Source organism: Coturnix japonica, chromosome 15 (assembly GCF_054131305.1).
Source record: "Coturnix japonica strain WE chromosome 15, WE-NBRP24, whole genome shotgun sequence".
Lineage (NCBI taxonomy): Eukaryota > Metazoa > Chordata > Aves > Galliformes > Phasianidae > Coturnix > Coturnix japonica.
The window spans coordinates 9646184-9669358 of NC_140677.1; the positions used below are offsets into that span (position 1 = coordinate 9646184).

General features: G+C 43.3%; 1 long non-coding RNA gene across 3 annotated transcripts in view; it reads left to right on the forward strand.

Moving 5' to 3' along the window:
- The window catches only part of LOC107320009 (uncharacterized), a 223326-nt gene that overhangs the window by 44623 nt on the left and 155528 nt on the right, over positions 1-23175 (forward strand). For all 3 annotated transcript variants that reach the window (XR_014934615.1, XR_014934617.1, XR_014934616.1), the window contains exons 2-4: positions 15657-15788; positions 22053-22276; positions 22351-22665. This is a non-coding gene — a long non-coding RNA (uncharacterized LOC107320009). The remainder of the gene's footprint in view (positions 1-15656; positions 15789-22052; positions 22277-22350; positions 22666-23175) is intronic.

A 23175-nucleotide genomic window follows, 5' to 3' on the forward strand; every position in this document is an offset into this window, starting at 1 on the left:
AGGACATTGAGAGAAACAGAGTGGAAAGGGGAACTTCTCCAATGGGATGAACAGCCCTGAGAAGCAGCCTGGAAGGTACATACATGATGGACCATGCACTCCTGAGCCTGGCACAGCCTTTAGGGAGGGAGATGCTATGGCAGTGGGGATGCAGCGTCTGACACCACCTAAAACATGGTGTATCAGCTGCTTTGTAACAGAGCTCTTCTCATCCTCTACGCAGATCTACTTTCCTGCAAAGAGAACAAAGGTGTTCTTCTTTATTTTTCTTTGTAACTTTTCCATTTCCATGGAAACCTTCCCTAGGAAAGTGCTGTGCAAGGGTTTTGGGGGGAGGAAAGCTTTGTAGAAGCACTTTTTGGCTGAAAGTTATTTTTAATAGGTTACCAGATGTATGGCTAAAGGAGACCAAGAATATAGCCAAGTAGAACTGTTAACCACTTACATCTCAATAACCCATCTTCATGACAAAGACTTGTGTTAAGATGAGGATGCCTCTGTTCTTAATATGGAATCAGTGATGGCTTCAGAGCCCACCCCTTCCCTTGTCTGTAAAGCTGCATCATAGCAGAAATTTAACAGAAATTTAGGTTGTAGATATGTTTTACTTGCTGGCCTGTCTTCAATACCTCAGAATCCTTAGGACTCTCTTCAGAGGAGCTGTCAAACTGCACTGAAATGCTATTTTTATTTGCTAAGCAAGGCAGAAATACAGAAGAAAATAGAAGTCCACAGTTTCCACATGGAAGATCAGCATTTGTTGCAACTACTTTTGGTGTCTGAAGTTATTAATGAATTACTCCTTTTTTAGAAATTCAGACACTTTAGTGTAGGTGTTCATATGACACAACTGTTGTTGAGCCCATCATGTATGATTTGACAAGACAGTGATTTTCAGCTGTTTTTACTTTGGGGATCCTGGCTGCTTTCCAGCAGAGGGCTGTGAGCCCCTCTGTCCCCATCCCGGGGAATGCAAAGAATGGCTCTGTTCCCCAGACCTGAAGGATCACTTCATAAAAGCCATCCAGAACTGATGACAACCTTTCTGGTGGTAGAGAATGCACCATAGCCAGCTATGAAGCACTGGCACAGGCTGCTCAGAGAGGTGGTGGTGCCCCATCTCTGGAGACAGCCAAGGTCAGGCTGGATGGGCTCTGAGCACCTGATGGAGCTGTGGGTGTCCCTGTTCTTTGCAGGGTTTTTGGACCAGATGGCCTTTTAGGATCCCTTCCAACTCAATTGATTCTATGAATCTAGCATATAAACCACATTGGATCTTCCCCTACATGTGTGCTTCCACCTCCTGCCTGCATTCCCTCCATGGCTGCTCCCAGCAAACTCAGAGCTCAGCAGCACAAGCTCTCCTCCCTCTCTTTTTGAAATAAATTAAGACTTTCGTGCTTGTTCTGAGGAAATGAAAACAAAACTCAGATGCCACACAGTAAAAGGAGATATGAGGATGGAAAGCGTGGAATTAAGGGTGTAATAAATGTGTTTACAGTCATGCTGTCTACTCCTAGGACTGAGTATTGACAAAGACATAGCACAAGGGGATGAGGAAGAGACTTTAGGATGATACCAAATACAGGAAAAGATACCAACCTCATCACTGAGAAGTACTTGACTATGTCTAACTGGAGCAAGGGATGTAAATTGAAATGCTTTGTGTAGTCAGATTCAAGCTCATGTAAGTGCACAGACATTTCTGTTATCTTCCAGACATCGTTTGTCCAGAGCAAGGTTTCTTCCATCAAGCTCAGGCACATCCTGAACTAAGTGCATGAAGACTTGCACTAGTTAGAGACTGTGGAGACACTAAAAAGGCAATGCTCACCATGACCTCTCCTGCTGGAAGCAGTAGCCTCAAAATCCACCCCCTCACCACCATCCATAGCCTCAAGCTAAGTAAGAGCAGTGCCTGTCCAGATGGCTGCACAGCAGGGCTCTCAGTGTCACTGCTCACTTTTCCCCTATGCGCCCTGTCCTGCTCAGCAGTTTTCCCATGAACTTATCTGAGCAGCACTCTTTGCTTTGTGCTATGAAGATCAAAGATGAGGTGTCCTGAATGAAAAGCTCACATTTACCACAAGGTCTGCCTCTCAATGCGCTGAGAATAGAAATGTGGCAATCAGACTTTGGGATGAAATCATATTGGACATGCTGGCTTAATCTCTAAAGTATGAAATTGTAAGGAAAGAATTACAGCTAAAAAACATTTCACATTTTAGAAAGCTTCTCTGACCCATGCTGGATCAGGAGAGAGAAGGAAAGAAAGGTTAAAAAAAGAAAACAAACCCAAAACTGTGGGATTCATATGATTGTAGCCATTTGGGTTGGAAAAAATCCATCATCAAATAAATGGACTCCTGCACTTGTACCGTGATGCATGATTGTGTTTGTAAAGAAAAATGCTGAGTTTGGCTAATTTCAAATCTCAGGGTCAGGATATTTGCTATTTGAAAATACTTGGGTGTTAGCTTCATGTATTTTATCCCAATTCATCTCATAATTGTGTTTAGGTTAGATATGGCACAGTACTGAGCTAGCTGTTCTTCCAGTACACCTTTATTTAGCTGGGCCATCAGAGAGAAGAAACAATAGTCCATAGATAGCCAGCTGCAGAAGATGAATCATAAGCAGAAAAGTAATCAAGAAACAAGCAATTTGTGGGTTCCTTGCTGGAAGACATTTGCAATTCAATGAGTGTTATCTAATGGTACATCCCAAACCATAGACTCTCACTCTTCTATTCCATGTGTTGCAAAAAAAAAAAAAAACAAAAAAAAACACCACCAAACAACCAACCAAAAAAATAAAACAACCAAAACAACCAAAAAACCACCACCAACAAAAGAACAAACAAACAACCAAACACCCACATTTAAAAACACTGTATTATTTGTGTGTCATCTTAAAGAGGAAGAGGAGGACTGGGACAACAATGGTGATGAGTACTGCCACACTCAATGGCACACCTTGAGTTTCGCCATTAATGTGAAAGAAAAGCAGCTCAGTGTAGCAGTGTTTGAACTGCATCTCAACTAGATGGCAAATAACAAAATCAGAGATTAAAGACACCCCTCGCCTGCTTCGCTTATCAGTAAAAGTTTGCTCCCTTCATTGTTCAGTGTTGTGTCAAGCAGTAAAAACCTGTAATTGTTAGTGTTTCTCAGCTTTCAACCATTCAGCATGCTCATTATTCCAGCAGGGTTGTGGGTGTGTATGGATGTCACATCCAGAAAGACTTTTTCCTGAGATAGATATAAACCATGTAAACTATGTCTTGTTTGTAGAATCATAGGATCATTTGAGTTGGAAGGGACCCTTAAAGGCCATCTGGTCCAACCCTGCCACAAACAGGGACACCCACAGTTCCACCAGGAGCTCAGAGCCCATCCCGCCTGACCTTGGCTGTGTCCAGGGATGGGGCACCCACCCCTCTCTGGGCAGCCTGTGCCAGTGCTTCACTGCCCTTAGTGTATATTGCAGGTGATGGAACAAGCTCTCCAGCTTGGCCAGCTGGCCAAGGGGATGATGGGCTGACCCTTTAGGAAGTGAGCATCTGAAAGCATCTGCAAGGGGAATGGTTGGGGGTTTTATTTTTGGTTTCTCTTTCTCTTTTTTTCATGGATTCTGATTTCTGAAGATAGGATGATTTACCCATTGTATCCTAATGGGGAACTGTGCCTCTTGCTGAAGCCAACACACATGGGTCAATGGGACTCTCCCCAGCCATGTCCATCCCTGCCATTTCACTACCACAGACCCTTGCTCTGTCCTCTCAAACCCACCTGCCTTGGGAGTACAGAGGTCAATCCACCTGATTACCCATGAAATCTGCACCATCACTGCGAGAATGCTACATTAGAGACATTTAGCAAGGCTCAGTTTATTAGCAAGAAGTGAGAAGCATTGTGTGTAAGGCTGTCTATACACTCATAGTACCTGGAGGGCACATTATCAGGTTAATCATTCACCACGGTCTTCCTTCAGCAGGATCTTGCTTCCTTCTCTTTGCACAATAACCTATAAAAGCTAGCAGACAATTGGCAAAATATGCTAAAAGTGTTTCTAATTTGGATGGATTTTCAAGGTTTTTTGAGCAGCTTGATGAGAAGAGAGAAAAGAAAACAGAGGTAAACAGTGAGTGAAACACGAGCAGGTGAAAACCTCTCTATTAGGTCAAAGAAGGAACAAATCTCTGCAGGATTCCAGGGGGAGATTCTATTTTATTGTTGTTTTTATGTACAAAGGGAAAGGTTAATAGAAGGTCTGAACAGAAAGGTTCATAGAAAATTGTCATCTGTATGTGTTTTCTTTTTGAAGTAATAGTTGACAGGAGCCAAGGGAGGGGGTAAAGCAGGAAAGGCCAGAGGTAAATTGAAGGTGGAACAGTTTGGAAGAACTTTGACAACACCACTTAAAATCAGAGGACGTAGTTTTGTCAAAACAGAAATGTGTTACTAAATTATGCCAAGCTGTGCCTAAATTTTGTTTTAGAGGAACGGAAACAAGAGGGGCTGAATGCTAACACTGAAAACAGCATTTGGAATAGCAGAGTTTTATTTTTCTTCTCCAAATTAATTTTCATTTAGATCAATTTTTATAATTGAAATGACTTAATAGGTTGTCCATAAAATAACAATGAATATCAAAACAAACACCACTGATCTAGAAAGTTTAAATCAATCCTAAATGAATCCCTGGGGTATGTTTTCTCCTGCAAAGAATGATTTGGTTTTTCACACTTGGTTCTAAGCCAGACTGGAAGAAAAAAATTAAAGAAAAAGAAGAAGAAAACCAATTCTGGGCAAAGCATAACATCCATCATTTGTCTCATGAAGGTCTCTGTGTAGAGCAGGGTGGGAGGAGGCAGCTGCCAGGTCTGAGCTCTTCAGTTTGCAAGCCCTTCTTATATTAGAGGTCTTGGTTAGTTTTGATTTACCTTTTGTTTAATGTCTGTTGTACTGATGAGAACAGAGGTCTAACTAACCCACTGTGTCATCCCAGCAGTGGCCAGCAGAAGGAGATTTTGCCATGGCATGAGGTCATAAACAGTTCCTGGCTAGAATGGTTCTTCCCACCACATAAACTCAATAGCAATGAGCCCTTCTGGGACCCTTTCTTGTTTCAATGTTTTGCATTTTATTTAGAAATTGAGATCAAGTAGAAAGGCAGCAGCTAACAGACCTTAGTGCTGAGGAGGAGCAGTTTGGTCAGTCTGGGCATGGTGCTGGTATCTGCAGTGGGCTGGAGAATCCATCTCATTTTCTGCTTTGGGATATGATCAACATTTCAACTGCCTTGAATCTATAGTCAGACTCTTCTTGCTGTGAACATTTTCCTCCTAACACAGGTGTATTAAGCCCAGAATTGCAGTGAGACAATCAGGTAAATATGTTCCTCATCCAGAAAAGCACTGCCCTTGGGTCTGCATGAACTTGTTTGCAGCTTCTGTTTGACAAAGGCATGCAAGTGTGACAAGATGGCAAGAACTGCCTTTAGTTAACCTTAGAAATCAGAAAGGAGCCTCAAACTGTTTGCAGAGATCTGCTGTTCATGGAATCATTTGAGTTGGAAAAGACCTATGAGCTCATCTAGTCCAATTGTCCACCTACCACCATTATTGCTCACTGACCACATCCCTCCATGCTGTATATACACACTTCTTGAACACTTCCAGAGACATTGACTCCTCCACTCCCTGTGCAGCCTGTGCCATTGCATCACCACTCTTTCTGAGAAGAAATTCTTCCCCATATCCAACATGAACCTCTCCTGGCACAACTTGAGGCCATTCCCTCTCATCCTATCAACAGTTGGTGTAATAAAGTATGTGACATGCCAGTTCCATATGACGGAGCTCCCTGTGAATGGGTGCTCCTGTTGGAAGCAGTGTGGTTTTTTTCCCTCAGACATTTTACACTCCAGAATACAGTTTCCCAGATATTGTGTCAGATCAGCAGAAATTCAACACTGTGCAGCTCTTAAGCACCAGAATTTGACATTTCCACTCAGTTTTTTTAAAAAAAAAAAAGCAGCATTGGTTCTTCTGATCCTGATACTTGCCAATAATTCAGGAAAAGCAGCCTTAACCAAAGTGTGGATACAGCAGTTTGCTGCTGGCTCAGTTGCTAGCTGAGCTCTTCAATGAGTATTCATGTAGAAACAGGGTTCTTTTCAATTAGGCTGCAAGCCGCAGCAAGAACAGTAAAACACGGAGCTCAGATATTTATCTGATCATTATCAGGAGTGCAGGTAGCTGGAAAAACCTGTGAGAAATAAGAAGTTTGCAATTGGGTTTGAACAGAGAACGTATTTGAGCATGAGAATATAACCGCTTTTGTCTTGGAAGCATGCAGAGAATTACCCTGGAGAGATTAGACAGCTGTGGTAGTAGATAGGTGGGTAGGTAGGTAGGTAGGTAGACAGAGAGAAAGGAAAAGAAATCTGAACAGAAGCAAGAGAGAAATTAGAATAGTTAAACATAAGGTGGGTGTAAATGGCATTGTGGGGCTTTCCTCTGATAAAACTCAAAGCACTTAAAAATAATAAAAAGAAGTAGAAGGAAGGGCTTTCTCTAGGAGGAGAACTGCTATGGTAGGAGGAGAAAAATGGGCACCCAAAGGGCCAGTTCTCACATCAGGAGAAGGATGGAGAGGTCTTGATGTGCTGCTCAGCCCCATCATGTTCCACATGATGGCATTGGGGCACATTGAGAAGACAAGAAGGCTCCACAGCAAAGCATGCAAAATAGTTCTTTGTGAAAGTGCTCTCAGGAAGCCCAGTGCAGTAACTCATCTGGAGGGAGAGCTGTGGGAAGAAGACAAGGTGCTGTGCTGGAAGACGGATCTTCCCCCAGCCGTCCATTGCACTTTCCACCTGAACTGCTGCTGTCTGTGGAGAATGTCAGCTCCTTGGGGCCTCGTCTCCCTGCACCTCCCACATGGTGCTGAGAGCCCAGCAAACACCTTCCCAATAAATTATGGCTATCACAGCAAAGGGAACAGGCAGGGGAAGGGGGTTGTGATGATGTTAGTGACATTCTGTCTACAGAAAATACATGTTGGGGTAGAATTTCAAACTGTTTCCAGGAGCTGAGGAGACAGATGCAAGTTAGAAACCTTTGAAGAAGATGAATAGCAGGAAGCATCTCTAAAAGACCCACAGAGGCATTACTGCAGAAAAACCAGCTGCAAAATGAAGTAATGACTCTTCAGTACTCCAAGAAGTTGGCACAAGTCCTCAGTGTTTCCTCTCCCTATCTATCAGCACTGTGTTGAAAGAACTTGAAGTGTTTGCAGGCGGATGTGGTGGAGATGCTGACCCCTCCCTCTGCAGGTGGTACAACATGCAAAGGTCAACATCTCCGTGCTCTCAACAGCACAAGAACCAACTCCACTGTGATTTTCTTCATCTTAGAATCATAGAATCATAGAATTGTTAAAGTTGGAAGGGACCCTTAAAAGCCATCTGGTCCAGCTCCCTGCAATGAACAGGATACCCACAGCTCCATCAGGTGCTCACAGCTTATCCAGCCTGACCTCGGCTGACTGCAGGGATGGGGCACCACTATCTCTCTGGGCAGTCTGTGCCAGTGCTTCACTGCCCTATTGTAAAATATTTTTCCTTATATCCATTCTAAATCTTCTGTAGTTTCAAACTATTTCCCCTGGTCTTATCACAGCAGTTCTATGTCTCTCCTCTAATGAGTCACCTCCTGTTCATTTGCTGAATACCCATATATTTATTCCTCCTGGGGTAATAGCTTAAGATAAAAAATAAGACAAGAGAAAAGCTGGGGTGGGGATGGTGGAGGGGAACATCCTGTTTCTGTGTGTTCCCCAAGACCTGACCAGCACATAGGAAATCAGTGCACAAATGGCATCCTGGTTTGTGATGGACCTGGGCTGGCTCTGTCAATGCAGCACTCACCTCCAGCACTGCCACATCCCACTCCTTCCCTGCCCCACTGCAGGAGGATCCATGCATGCTGGGGCCCTCCTGGAAAGGAAACTTCATTGAAAAAAGAATTCAGACTCAAGCAAGCCCCTTTTTTAAGGGAAAGAGCTTTCAGCATGCAGGCAGCAGGAGAATAGATGGAGACCTGTCAGGAAGTGATACATAGGCAGCTAAGTGAAGCTCAAGCATTCATAAAGAAACAATGTTATCAAAGATGAATAGCTTGAAAACTGCTTTTAGGAACATTTACACAGGGTTTCACCTCCTGGCAACACAGAAACGTCAGCGCTGCTCCGCCGAGCTGACTCATAGCGGAGCAGGAGAGCTTTGCTGAGGGCTCACACTATTTCTTTCTCCCGCACCAAGGTCTGCGCAGAGGTGTGTGTGCAGAGGGGTGGGGGTGCAGCACCGAGGAATCACCCTGAATTGGTTCAGAGAGGAGTTGTTTTCAGACTCCTTGCCACGCTTTATTAGCGTGGAAATTCAATAATCTCATTAATTACAGAAAATAATGTAAGGTGGATCTGCTGGTCTCTCGAACAATTTGAGCTCTTCTTCTGTGGGTAATTGCCAATGACATGTCTGAGAGAAATATCACAAAGATACATAACAAAGGGCAGCGCAGCTTTACAGCATAGATCTTGTTGCTATGGGAACTTGTCTTTGCTCCTATCCCGGAGCTAGATGATTTATGTCTGTGTAAGAGTTCCTTTATTTTAGGGCTTTTGCAAAAGAGAAAAAAAAACTATCAGATCTCTATCCACATCTATCCATCCAGCTATCTAACCAGTTATCTAATAATTCTTTCTTTATTATAATTACCTGTCTATTACAATCTCTATCCACTGCCCCATTCTTCTAAATAATCCACTCGCTATCTACTTTTGGGGGCTGAGATATAAGACAAGCGAAGGGAAACGTGGACATCATTGACTCTTTGTGTGTGTGAACATGGCTGCAGAGACGTGGCTGCTGTTTGAGAGCTGAGCCATGTGTCACAAATCCTGCTGCCCTTGTGGGGATGTGCTCATGTCTACACACAGCAAAGTGACTTAAAGCATCTCCCTATGCAGAAGCATAGAAGGAATGGCAGAGCAGGAAAGGCACTTAGTTCTCACTCCTTGTCAGTGGTCATAGCACCTTCCTCACTCATGTAGGGCATCTGATGATGGAGTACTAGCAAGTAATGCTGAGCATCCAAGAACTACTCTTCAAAATAATGGAGTTAGTATATAATTCCCAGTAAGACCTATCCTTGATCTGAACATCTTGCACAGCAAATGTTTGGGTAGTCATCTCAAGTGGTCCTGTTGTATCTGAATAAAAGATGGAAATATAATAGACTAATACAGAAACAGGAAAGTTTGGCTGCAGCTGTTTGCTGTCTTTGCATTTCATGATTCATCAGGCATTTCCACTTGGGCCAAGATTTATCTGAATTTAGTAGGATGCCTGTTTTGGTGGTAGGTTATGGTCATTAGATACCTACCTGGGAACTTATAATCTAACTGTGTGTCAGTAGGAGGTTGTAGTGAGGTGGGGTTTGGCTTCTTCTCCCAGATAAAAAGGATAGGATGAGAGGGAACGACCTTAGGTTGTACCAGTGGATGTTCAGGTTGGATATTAGGAAAAAAATCTCTAAAAGAATGGTTGGGCACTGGCAGAGGCTGCACAGAGAGTGTTGGAGTCCCGGTTCCAGTCCCTGGAGGTGTTCAAAGGAGCGTGGAGATGTGGTACTAAGGGATGTGGTCAGTGGGCAATATTGGTGGTAAGAGGATGGCTGGACTATATAATCTGAGAGGACTTTTTTTTAACTTTCATGATTTTATGATCCTAATACAAAGCTACTGAAAGCTCCACACTGAAAAATTAGTGTATAGCAATCACTGGAGACACACTAAAGTTGATCTGTGGCATGTGCAAGGATTTGAACTGACTTGGAGACATAAAGCTGGTCCTGGGAGGGAAAGCTCTACGTGTGTTTCATTCCCCATCCCCTACCATTATGTGGAATTCCTTGAAACATGTACCTGTGTTTGTGTAGAGCCGGGAGTGCAATAATTTGCAAATTCAACATTTGATACAGAAAACATTTCCAGTGACCATATTCCGGTCAAGATTCATCTCTAAGTCAATCACATAAGACCTTGAGAAGCCATCTGGCACTTCTGTTAAATCACAGCAGTACCTAAAATGCAAGTTCACTCTTATTTAGCCAGACAATACAGGATTACTCAAAGCTATTATTTTACTGGAAGAGTGAACATGATGCCAATGACTTTGTTCACTCGATGGCTGGAAGTAATTGTCTTCTTTTAAAATGCATCAGAAAGTCAGCGCTTTAAATTTTCAAGGAAAAAAAATCATATGAACTTCTTGATCTTGAAAAGAATGAAAGTGAAAAATTCTGTATTTATGAGAGTTCTCTCTTCGCCTGGAAATTCACTGATCAGTGAAACCTCACTTTGTGATTACACTCCCGATGTAATCAGTTCTTTGCAGCATGAAAAACTCCCCCACACAGACCTCCTGTTTGACTTCCCCTCCTCCAACCCATTGGGGACAACTCAGTACCCTGCCTGTTGGAAACACCAAGTCACAGAGTGGGAACCAGGAGGTGACACATGATAAGACAAACCTTGCGGCATCTGAAGCCCTCTTGCTCCGTAATTTCACGGGTCCTCATCATGTGGATAGCCTGCTTGCAGAAAGCACTTCCCTAATTCATATTGAAGATAAAAGTTAATCCCTTGGCACAGCTGATCGACTCTTCACAAGAGGGCTCCTGCTCCCACCACGGTTCTGTAGCCAGGAGCAACGGCTCACTCCTCCCTCACCCCGCGTTTCATTTCCTTGAAGCTAATCAATATCCTTATTAATGTTCCAAAATCAATTATCCTAATAAAGCCTGGAGGGAGCTGAAGGGTTGCTATTCAGCACTCACCTTTTATTATCCCGGCTGTTTATTTTCCCATTGATAGAACTGTCTAACTTTATGACAGATTACGGGTGAAACTGCAGTACTCAACACACTTGTCAGCCCTAGAGATATGTTGTGTTATTATTGCTATTTTGAGAGCCTTTTGCTTACATTCCCCAGTTGTATGGAAGCCTTAGAAAGAGTCCCTGACTTTGGTGTGCTGTAATGTGATACAGGATGCTGCATCTCAGTACTGCACATCAAACAGATAATAATCTGTTATATCTATTCAATTATAATATTGCCCTAGGCCCTGGCACTTTGTTTATGCAGTAGGCAGTGCTCTGCGATCTGCAGCAAGATCTCAAGACACATGCAGGATAAATCGCCTGGTGGTAATTCACAGCAGGTCAGATGGGCGTGTGTTCAGAATTGTGGTCCCTAAAGCATCAGGGGAGAACTGCATCTGTCTTCCAATTACATCCCTCTCTTCCAGAAGGAAGTTGTGCCAAGGGGATGGGGTAAAAAGGATCCTCCTTCCAGAGCTTCTTGATTGACCATTTAAGAACAGAGAGTGGGAAAAGAGAATCCAGGTCACGTTGTCTTCTAAGATCAATCTGGCAAGGCAATGAAGTAAGAAAGAAATGAAAGACCCCAAAAGATGGCAAGCTAATGGTGAGACTGGTCTTTGAAGGAAAGACTACCATACACAGATGCCTCCCTACTTACCAGGGCCAGAAAACAACACGTACCACTTACTCCTCTTCAGTTAACCAGTATGAGATAAGATCGTTCATGCCAATCTTCAAACTGATAATGAAACAATCCCCATTTCAGGGAGATTATTACTTTATTATGGAGCAAGCATTCTGCAGATGTCTTAATTTTGCAGAATTCATTTCACATTATCAAGATTTCTGTCTATCTTATTTGATTTAACATTTGTTAGGAGTGATTTGTCTCTCTTTAATGCTTAAGACCAGTGCAGTCCAATCAAGCAAATTGTCTGTAATTTAAAAGAGTTCCTAGGGGATTCATAATAGCAATAGGACCTTTTGGGTTTTCTTCTGAAAAAGGAAAAAACCCCAGAAAATACATCCCGTGCTAATGATTTCTCTCATCCTACTGCTCTTTTATCCCAGCCTTTCCTGCCAATATGCCCATATAGCACAATTCCAGATAAATCAGAAATGCAATGAAAAGTGGCGTGAAAGCAGCGTCACAGACAGAAAAAAAAACTTGATTGAAGTTGTGAGCTAGCAAGAGAAATGTGAGCCCATCCGAATCTGAATTAATTAAAGATTTTATTAGCATCTGATAGCACCCCTGGGAAAAGTACATTTATTTTAATCCTCTCTGTGTTTGAAAGGGAACATAGCAGGCAAAAGCATTTAAGGGTCATGCAAAAAAAACTTGTTCTGGGAGTGACACAACTATCCTCTATCTGTACCAAATTACTGGTGATGATTTTAAACATGGCCAAGCCAGATGTGTATTTTCTGTAGTTGGGATCTGGTAATCCTGTGCTGACTGGGGGCTCAGTCAGACAAGAAATGATTATGTTCTAAAATGTTACCATTCTTTTTTCAGTTCTTGCAGTGGAATGGAGATCTGACAGCTCCCCAGCTAAGTAGCCCCATACCTGGGTCATGTTAGCAGCTCAGGTCTCCTATCCCTTCATGTTTCATCACATTCAGACCACCAAAGCAGCCAAAAGGATGAGCTCTCTGTCCTGCTCACCTCCTGACAAACTGCCCCAGTTCACAGGATTGGGGTTCTGTAGAACCAACATCAATTCTGGAAGAGAGAGCCTGGGGGAGTGCTTGAGAATTTAAAAAGCTCCAGCCCCAGACTGCAGCGTGTGTTGTGAGCTCCACCTGAGTACAGCAGAAGCAGAGATGCTGCCAGATTTACAGTGTTTGCCATTGAGCTGTGAAATCCTAGCCCTGCTCCCTGGATGTGCTCTGCTGAGCTAAGCTGGGAGGATGGGAGCAGATAATTCCCCTTCCATCCACCTCTCTGTTTCCTCCCTGGTCTGCTCAGAGCTTGGTCTTTGTAATGAGGCATTTTTTCCCAGGCAAAGAAGAGATTGCTCCAGACTCCAAAGACTATGTGCAAGGCACAGACTCTCACACATTAGCAAGTGCTGGCGTTTGCTAGAGCAGTGATGCGTTAAGGATCATGGCTAAAGCAGTGTTAAGAGCACCAAGCTATTCATAATTTGTTTGTTCAAGTAAAGCCATTGGTTCTGTGTTTCTGCACTCAGCTGAGTCATTATATGCCACATTCAAAGGTGGCTGGCAGATGTGTCACACAGCAATCAGGAGAAGCAAGAGACTTGAAGAATTAGGAGGCACTGCATAAGGTATGAGCTGCTACAAGTCATAGAGGTGGGCTCAGTCATTTCCTGGACAAGCTATGGATGCCCCATCCCTGGAGGTGCTCAAGGCCAGGCTGGATGGAGCCATGGGCAGCCTGATCTAGTGAGGGGCAACCCTGCCCATGGCAGGAGGTTGGAACTGTATGGTCTTTAAGGTCCTTTCCAGCTTAAGTCATTCTATGTTTCTTGGGAGGCCAACTGAGTTGGCAGAGCTTTGGGGAGAGATTTGGCAGTTGAGAGAACCAAAAATTGAGTGGATCCCATGTGGGTTGTGAAATAGCTGGTGAAGATGCACTCTGGGGCAATGGACTTCTTGGAAAAGGCAGGCATGGAACAGTAAGCAAGGAAGCTGCTCAATGCTGACCACACTTATGGAACTGGGATTTCAGATGTTCAGTGAAGAAGTAAAATCACTTGTCAAAGAAATACCTGGCTTCACTGTCAAAACCTTCAAAGGAAAGAGATTTGAAGAGACAGATTATTGGCTAATTTCTCAGGCCAAACATAGTAATAATCCCACCCAGCCATGCCAACAGCAGAGAATCAGAGGACTATGTCACTTCAGACAGCCCTTTTTCAAAGCATTTCCCTCAAGATCCCAATGTGTCTTGGAGCTTTGATTCCTTGGCCTGGTGGGACCCATCCTAATATGACCCATCCTGGTGTGACCCATCCTGGCTTGGAGCAAGAGCCCCAGCACTGCGTGAGTGGGATGCTGAAAACAGCTGTGGCAAAGACTGCTGTACCCAGGAAGATGTGAAACACATTTCCTGTTCTGGCTCTGGTGTACAGGGCTTGGGGCAGACTCAAAGAGGAGGACAAGAAAGTACAATCTGTTTGAAATGAGTAATTCTTGTGAAAAATCCCTTCACTTCCTCTGGTCAGGAGAAAAGCTACTCTGAATCCATCCCATCCACAGGTATCAGAGAGCAAGAAGTAGAGGACTGGGAAACACACTGGTGTGTTCCATTAGCTGATGGTCATACTTCAAAATAGAGATTTTTCCACCATCTTTGATAAAGAGAATGGAAAGAAAAGAGAATCTCTGTAGAGGTTAGTCCTCAGCTAAGAGTCCTCAGCCAACCCACAGCCCAGGCCTTAAAACTGATGTACTACTCTACATGATAAAATCTGCTTTTGTTCCAAAGGATCCTGTGAGATTCTGTAGGTGGGAGCGAGGAGTGGAAGAATAAAGAAGGGTCACAAAGTTAATTATTTTTATTACCATCTGCAAACTACAATTTTGGTTTAAAAACTGTTATCTGTTCAGCACCAGTACTGTTGAAATATCATTTTCATTCTTGTTTTTATTATTACTGTTTTTTCTGCTTTCCATCTTACATGACTCCTGATTGTTCCCCACTTTGCTAGCCTGGCTTGTTATTTTATTATCCTCCTCAAGAGACTTTTATGTAGGCTCTGTAGGAGGAGATGGAGACTTCATGGGGGAACACCCCCCCACTCCAAACCTTTTCCCATTACTTCTTTTCTGCATTTCATGCGGTTATTTATTTTGATAATAAACACACACAATATTGGGGGAAGAAAAAGAGAAGGAAAATAAAAAAAGAACAAAAAAGCTAGGTTTGGTTCAGGAAGTTTAGAACAAACACCAAGACAGGAGTCTTATTGTTTTAACACAAAAGCAGTCAGGATGCAAACTGAACTATTTAGGTTTTGCTGGACATGGTCATTGCTTTACATTCCACAAGTCTATGGATCACATATAGAAGCAGCTTGGTAAATGATGGAGCCATAGGGGGTATATCTAAAAAGACACTGGGATGAGTGTTCTCCACCATGGGTATTTTTTTTCATTCTGAAATGGCTGGGTACCCCTAGCAGTATTTTTCCTCAAGGTCCCAGATGGCCACAGTCACCAGCTCCCAAATGATGTCTGGGGACATTTTACAGCTTAAAAGCTGAGACACAAACAGTTTATTTGTCTAATTTGAGGTAAAGCAAGAAACCTGAGGCAAGATGGGGGAGCACCCTCAGATCCCAGCCCCAAACAGATGGCCAAGCCAGCAGCACCACTGTTCTTTCACTCTGAGCTTTCAGCAACAGAAAAGCATAAAATGAATTTACTTCTGCATATGAGCAGATGCTGGAGGGGAGATTTGTTTTCCTCTTCTTTTTGCAGTATCTGCCTAGCTCTGCTGGAGGCTGAGTAAATGAGATAAAATGCTGAACCAAAGCTGCAACACCCACTGATGCAAATTTTTCTTGGCCAGTGCTCATGGCCACCTTCATTTTCTGCAGAGAAGGGAGTACCTGGTGCTCAGATACTAGAAAACCGTGTGTTTGCTTCATAGCCTGATAATTTCCTACAGCTCAGCCTACACATAGCAAAGAAACAGCCAACCAACTACTGATTTTCTATGTTTTCAACAGACATGGTCTCTCAGGAGATTATAGGACACGGTTCCATTTCCATTCCAACCTCAGTGTGTGCTGTCTTACAGCTGTTCTGAAAAGCAAGTCTTCATTGCAGAAGATGCAAAAAGGTCGTCCCTATGGAATTATGTAAGTCACTCACTTTTGACATCCTCAGCTTTGTATTAAATTGCAGGACAGACCTCATTGACAGACAAATTAGCCCAGTCAACTTTTGAAGGATTCTTGCTGCTAACGATCTCTGGCCCATGAAGGCAACCCTAAGGATGCCAGGCCATACAAATCAATTACACGCGAGGAACCCAGATGTTGATACATCTGGCATCAATAAAGCATTTGTAACATTGAGTCCAAAAGAGATCCATGCATAAAGCTCACTGCTGTTGAGAAATCATGTAAGTCGAGGGCTGTGCTGTTTATGTAAGCTCGATAGTGAAATCTCCATAAGCTCTCCCTCCTGTACAAACAGCCCAGCCCATCAGGACTGAAGAGGCTGCAAATGCACACTTGATAATACACAAATTTCCTTCTAGCAGGGATAATGCCATGGGATTACAGCCACATGGCCAGTAACAGCCATGCAAAGGAAGATGATGGTAAAATCAGCATTGCAAAATAAAGGTAGACCTTTCCTAGGCAGGAAGGCAGAAGCAGGTCCAGGGTGCTAACATAAGTGTATGTGAGTCTTCAATACATACAAAAGGAAAAAGGGTGTGAGTTTTCTCAGAAAATGAGACTTGAACATTTTCAAGGACATGGTCTATAGCAGTCACGGGCATGGCTGATGGTTGGACTAGATGATCTCTGTGGTCTTTCCAACCTTAATGATTCTACAAGTCTATGATTCAATCCAAAGGGCAAGCTGAAGGCACAGCCTAAGGGCAGAGAATTAAGAGAGATGAGGGAGCACAGGAATTCAATGTGAAAGGTGATGACTGTAGTAAAGTTAAGAGAGGAAAGGATTGGATTCTGGATTACAGGGAAATTACAGTGCTAGAGGCAAAACAGTCTTAGGCACATGAGTCTAAAGCAACATTGTGGCCAGCAAACATTTTAGGCAGTGAGGTGGATGTCTCTAAGTTGGTGCAGTTGTGTGTTTGCTTGCTCCTATTTGTCCCACTCCCACCTGGGACTGGTGAGGCTGTGCTGCACCATGAGGCTGAATCTGGCCCTGCAACATTTACTTGCTTAGTACAGGGAAGGGATTTTGAGAATTGATTAGCTAATATTTGCACAGAGCTTTAAACACGTTGAGGGCTTGGTTTAACTAGGCTTTTCTGTGCTGTATGATGATCTGCAGGTAAAAAAAGGAGTGGAGAAGAGAGGAAAGGGAAAAGGAAAGGGAAAAGGAAAAGGAAGGAAACAAAGATTGGCAAACATGATGTTAGCTTGCTGTGCTACAGAGCTGGACCTGTTCTTTTACTATCTCTGTAGGGAAATTCTATGATCTTGAAATGCCTCTTCAGGATTTCACTCCTTGGGTCACAACAGCCAAAGCTTTCTCCAGGTCACAGGGCACACAGCAGCAGCTGCTGCTGTATTTAGGAAGACTTGTAGGAAGAGCCCTAAGAAAGCCTCAGAAACTCAATTTGCCTGCTAGTACTCAAGTAAGTGGGTCAGGTTTGATGATCAACAGTGATATCTCTGAAAATCATCACAATAAAAGAGGCAATGCATGGTCTTCTAGGTGCACTCTCTTGCCCTCGGGGTGATCTGTAGTTCCATCAGGCTTCAGCCTGGCTTTTAAAGCTTCATACCCAGTCTTACTCTGTAGCTAAGGCAGATATCTGACCCAGGGGCCCTGCTGTCTGCCTCCATGCTGACAAACCTTCCTGGAAGAACCTGAACTTCAAAGTTTAGTGGGAGCCAAATTAATTCCCCAGTGCTTCCAAAAGGGACTGGAGTAGTTAAGAGGAGCCGTCAGTGCTGTCATCGGTGGGCACGGAGCGTATCTCACAGGGGACCCCTTAGCAAGGAAAGGGAGAGGGAAATGCATGCCTTTGTGTCTCCAGGCAGATGAGCTGAGTACCCACTTCACCTGCTTGTCATCAGAGGGAAGAAGGGTAAGGGAGAGAGAAACAAAGCTGGTAATTAGCTTCCTCGGGTATCCCAAGATGATTGCAGTTCAAAGTGTTTGGTCAAGACCTTGCTACATGCTTTCTCGCTGCACTAGACAGCGTGAGAGAGGACGAATGACTGAGAAAGAAAGCAAACCAGAGAGTTCGTCTCATTGTTAATTAAGTGTCTGGTGCTTAGAGGAGCAATTTCTCCAGCTGCCTCTGGAAGGAAGAGCCACTTGTGAGCATTAGGAGACAATCCTGTAGGTAGCATCTTAATAAAGCCCACACGCTGCACCAAGAAGGAAAAAGAAAAGAGATAGAAAAGGCAGAAAAGAAGAAATTAAGCATAATATCTCACTTGTAAGGCTAGAGACTGGCCAAGAAACACCAGTAAAATCAGTTGGGCTGGGGCTCAGTTTCTACAGGAGATAGCTGACAGGGCAGATGTCTGGCTGGATGATGAAGCCAGGTTCTAGAAACCAGAGAAAAGCTGTTCCCCCCCCCCCCCCCCCCAAAAAAAAAAAAAAAGAAAAAAAAAAGATATCTGTCTGTTCTCCTGGCTTTGCTCTGAGGGCAGCTATTCACCCAGCAGCGTGAGGGGTTAACCCTCTGTTGCTCTGTGTTGGCAACACCATCCTGTATGCACTGCTGTCAGGAGAGTGTGGCAGGAGGGGACCTCCCAACATCTCTGCTCTTGCTGGGAACCAGTGTCATTCCTAAAGCAAAGTCATGTGTCATCATGAGTTGTTTTAGTGCTCAGTGATGAATGGTGTCAGTTCTTTGAGACCACATTGGTGAGAGGCTGAGGAATGGTCCTAGCTAGTTCAGTTTCCCCACTGACATTGGAAACAATCACTTTTTGGAAGCAGGGCCTCCATAGCACTGACCTACTGGACTCCCATGCAGGTGCTGAGCACCAGTGCAAATCAGCAGTAATTAAAGGACCTTGTTACCTTTACGAGTTAGTGCCATCAGCACATGTTGCCACCCATAGTGGAAAGAGGTGCAGTTCCCTAAACCTCTCCAGCCTGAGTGGTTATGTGCTACAGCAGGTCTGGGTAGGATTAACAATAGCAATATACATCTGGAGATATTGTTATGCTGTTCCTCCCAGACCTGACCCAAGCAGGGACATCTGAGCACTGAGCTGGTTGTGAATTTTCCCCCACACAATCCACCAGAGAGCAGGAGCTGATGTCAAGTAAGCAGAGCGAGGATGTCTGTAAATTAAAGCAACGCTGAGAAATGTTTTAATACAGAATAACAGAAATTGCCTTCTCCTTCATAAAGCATCCTAAGATGTGTAACTCATGATGTGCGATAGAGACAGGTACAAATGCCTCTGTGCACTCTAGTTTATAAGTGGCTTTGTAACAGGTGTTATCATTTTGTCTGCTCAGTATTTTAACATCATTCATTTGTGCCATTGCAACGTGGCACAACAACACATCTTAGAATAATTTACTGGGAGAAGCAATTGTTATGAATCACATCATATTGTCATTATGAATAAAGTACATCTACACACTGTGCCTTCAAGGGAAGTGTGGAAGAGACGTGCTCTCCATTCAGCTACTTTCTGACTTGCATCTGCTTTTCTCCTCTCATTTCTGTTGTTCTCAGTCTGCCCCGTACAAATAACCGCAGCCCAAGGCTTGAAGGGTTTTTTTTGCCTACCTTTTATTCTTTCATTTCTTTGTTTACCAGTTGTGAAAGCTGGTTGGCTGTGACTTGTGGGTTTTCTGGAACAGAGAATACAGATAGCTAGTGCTCATAGATGGATGTTTTTGTGATAGCCTTCAACAGAATCACTGAAGTGTTGAGGGAAGGTGGGAAATCTGGAGGGTGCCCAGTCCCACCCCGAGTCTCAAGACAACCCCCAGACTGCCACATCCTCAGCTCTCAAACCATTGCTGTCCCCTTTCCACACACCCTGGTTTCTCAGCACTTGGATTTGAGTTGGAAAACAAACAATTTGTCCTAGTTCCATCTCTGAAACACACATCCCTCATACTTTGACTTCTCTCTGTCACAACTGGGGGAAAATAAAACAAAACAAAACAAAAATAAAGTAGAAGAAGAAGAAAAAAAAAAGAATAAGAAAACCAACCAACAATGAGCAGAAAGCAAAAGACAATTTTCAAAACCTCAGAAGCAGACAGAAAGAGAAATTGCTATTTTCTCCTCCACTTTCACTTTCTTAAGTCATTGTTCTGAGAGACCCTCTTGATATTTTTTATTCCTCTCCCCCTTTCCTATTTCATTTTCAGCCCAGCCTCTCTCTGACAATTCTGCCTGGCTGATATCCAGCCGGCCTGTCCAGTCTCTCCTTGTACAAGCATATAACACAAAAGAATACAAAGAGGACTGGAAATGCAATTACAGAACTGTCTCTTCCGCCCAGACGCAGTTTTTTAGACAGCAACCACCCTTTCAGCACAGCTGGAAGGAAAAAAAAATGCAACTAGAACCCTTCTGAGCAGTGTCATTACTTATTCTGGATGAACTGTCCTGTAGGAAAGTTTAATTAGACCACATGTATGATAAACCAACAGAAGAAGCTGGAGGAAAAAATTAAACATATGAGAAGGGTAATGGTGCAATTACTTATAATCCTTAAAGCTGTAATGGTTGGAGGTGAGCCCAATTTATTCAGAGTTCAGTAGAAACTGGGACATGTACACTGACAGCAAATACAATGCATGCACACATACATGCACACACAAAAATTGTCACCAGATCTGCTTTTACATGGACATTTGGGCATCTCAACTAAAAGAAATTACTGGGAAATAAATCCTCACAAACCAAATCTCATTTTGAAAGCGAAGTTTTATTGTGTCCAGGTAGTATAAGGAAAGCTTTACATACATGTGAAAGCAAATCTTCCAGAACTCATGTAAGATATACAGGGTCTGTGCATGTCTGTATTCATCCTGAAACATATAAAGGCCTGTGTTTATCTGTACAATTGAGTGTTTTGTTAAAAAAAACCTGTCAGCTTAATTGCTTAATTGCAGAAAAGGAGGTAAAAAAATTTGTCATAAGGTCAGCAGTGTCTGAAAGTTCAGTATCAGCAATTAAAAGAAATAGGCAACCCACCAACTGCTGTGCTGCAATATATAACCCGTCATGCAACATTCTGCTGATGTCTTGTGCATCCTTCTCCAATACTCATAACATAAAAAATATCATTTCAGACATCAGGTGAATATCGTTTAGTTGTTCTCATTTTGAACAGTAACATTTACAAGCAGAAATATAGAAAATAGAGACCAAAAAAAAACCCCAAACAAACAAAAAAAAAAGAAGCAAAATGGGAAGGAGGGGGCTATGAGATGGGCTGGGACACATTGGACTTATTTATTTATAGAGAGAGGTCTACAGAACATGATTTCTATTATCTACAGCATTTCCTGTGTTCCCTTGGAGAAAAACAGGTCTATTCATTTTGCACTTGTACTACAGACATGGGAGAGTGGAAGGCCAAAATGTATTCTCAGATACTCCCCTGACTTCAGTGGGAGCAGGACCTGGTGAATGCTGCAAATGGAAGTGTTTAAATGACAGCAACTCTTACAAGGATCATGCATGTGCTTTTGCCCTGCCATAGGCCAAGAGCTCAGCCTCATGGTGCACTGCAGTTGTGGCGAGATTGTCCACGAAGGCAATTGGCAAATACAGAATCATAGAATCATAGAATCATTTGAATTGGATGGAACTCTTAATGACTATCTGGTCCAACCCCTTTGCAATAGAACAGAGACACCCACAGCACCATCAGGTGCTCAGAGCCCATCCAGCCTGACCTTGGCTTTCTGCAGGGATGGAGCACCCACCACCTCTCTGGGCAACTTGTGCCAGTGCCTCACTGAGATCCTCATAGATCAGCTCCTTCTCAAATAGAAAGAGGAGAGGTTTATTTCCTCTCTTATGGATAGTGATGGATGTTTTTCCATTGCTTTGTCAACATGAATTCCTCATTACAGTGGTAACATGACTGGCTTTATGCTTGCTATCAACTTCTACTGCAGATGCTGGTGCACCACAGGCACAGCTCCAACTCAGACAATTGCCATATATTATCAGCCATCTTTCTGGTTAGCTATCTTTTAGTATGGAAAGAGGCAGGAGTACTGTCACTGGATTTTAAGCCACTGGTTGGAAACGGTGACTTTTTCAGACTAATGCCAAAGGTTTTTGTTAAGGCATTCAGATTTCTAGAGACAGAAGAGCCAGTTATTCCTAGAGACAAGTGCCAAACTCCCTTACTGTCCATGGTTGAGGTGACACATTTGCGTTAGCTACAAATCCCCTCTGTTTTTGATTGCAGGGAATGATTGGTAAAAAGTTCAGCCATTGATTCTTTCCTATGTGGCTCCTGAATGTTAAATTGTCCATGGATGGTGTCAAAAGCATATCCTGAGTTTCAAACTTCAAGTGCTCCCGAAGAAATGAGATGGCTATGCCTTGGATACCGACGTTTGACCATCTGCCATATGTAATGTGCTAATAGAAAGATGACAGCCCTTTAATCCTGCATACTTAGTCCTTCCTGTGAGTATCTTTGAACCGTATCCTTTTGGGGTCTCATTTTCACTTATACAACCAGGTTTATTCTCTCTCTGTAGATTGGAGATGAAGTCCTCATCATTTCCTGATGCTTCAGAAGAGCTTTGGGCACCTACAGGATTTCTCTGAAGACATGGGCATTTATTAAACCATACTGAGTGACATGGTGTATGGGAATTGCTAAGTCAGGGCTTGAATCAGTGACTGAGCACCTTGTGAAGGAACATAGCTGCCCTTGGAGCACAGGTGAATTCCGGAGGGGATGGAACCAGGCTCCCTAAGTCTCATTTAAGGACTAGCTGCCATAAGAGAAGGTTCCTTATCTGGAGATCCTGCTTTCTGGAGGATGTGGCAAGCTCTGATCCTTGAGAAAGGTAAGCAAATCTTTTTAACTGGTTTATGACTATCACCCATTTGTTGGTAATTTAGAACTGGTTATTGCCATTGCCTTTTTCTACTTGTGGTTTAATGTGCATGATGGTGATAGGCTAATGGTTGGACTTGATTATCATAGTGGTCTTTTCCAGCCTTAATGATTCTATGATCTTAACAGCCTGACACATCTCTGTGCGCAGTACAGGCCAATGCTGTCTTTAATTAACCAGGAGACAGCCATGGAGTCGGAGGCCTCTGGGGGAGGAGGGCTTTGGGATGCTTCAAACATTCTGCACTCCTTACTCAGCACAGCATCTGAGCCTGTGCTTAAGGATAAACATGTGCTCCAAGCTTAATTGCCTTACCCGAGATTTAATCCTATCAGTTTAAGCATATGCTTATGTACTCAGATGAATTCAGTCTTTGAACTCACAGGCCCATTCCCATGGTGGAAAGGCGAAAATCACCAATGCTTTAGTAGGAGAAAGATAGAGCTTCTGGCCTTCATG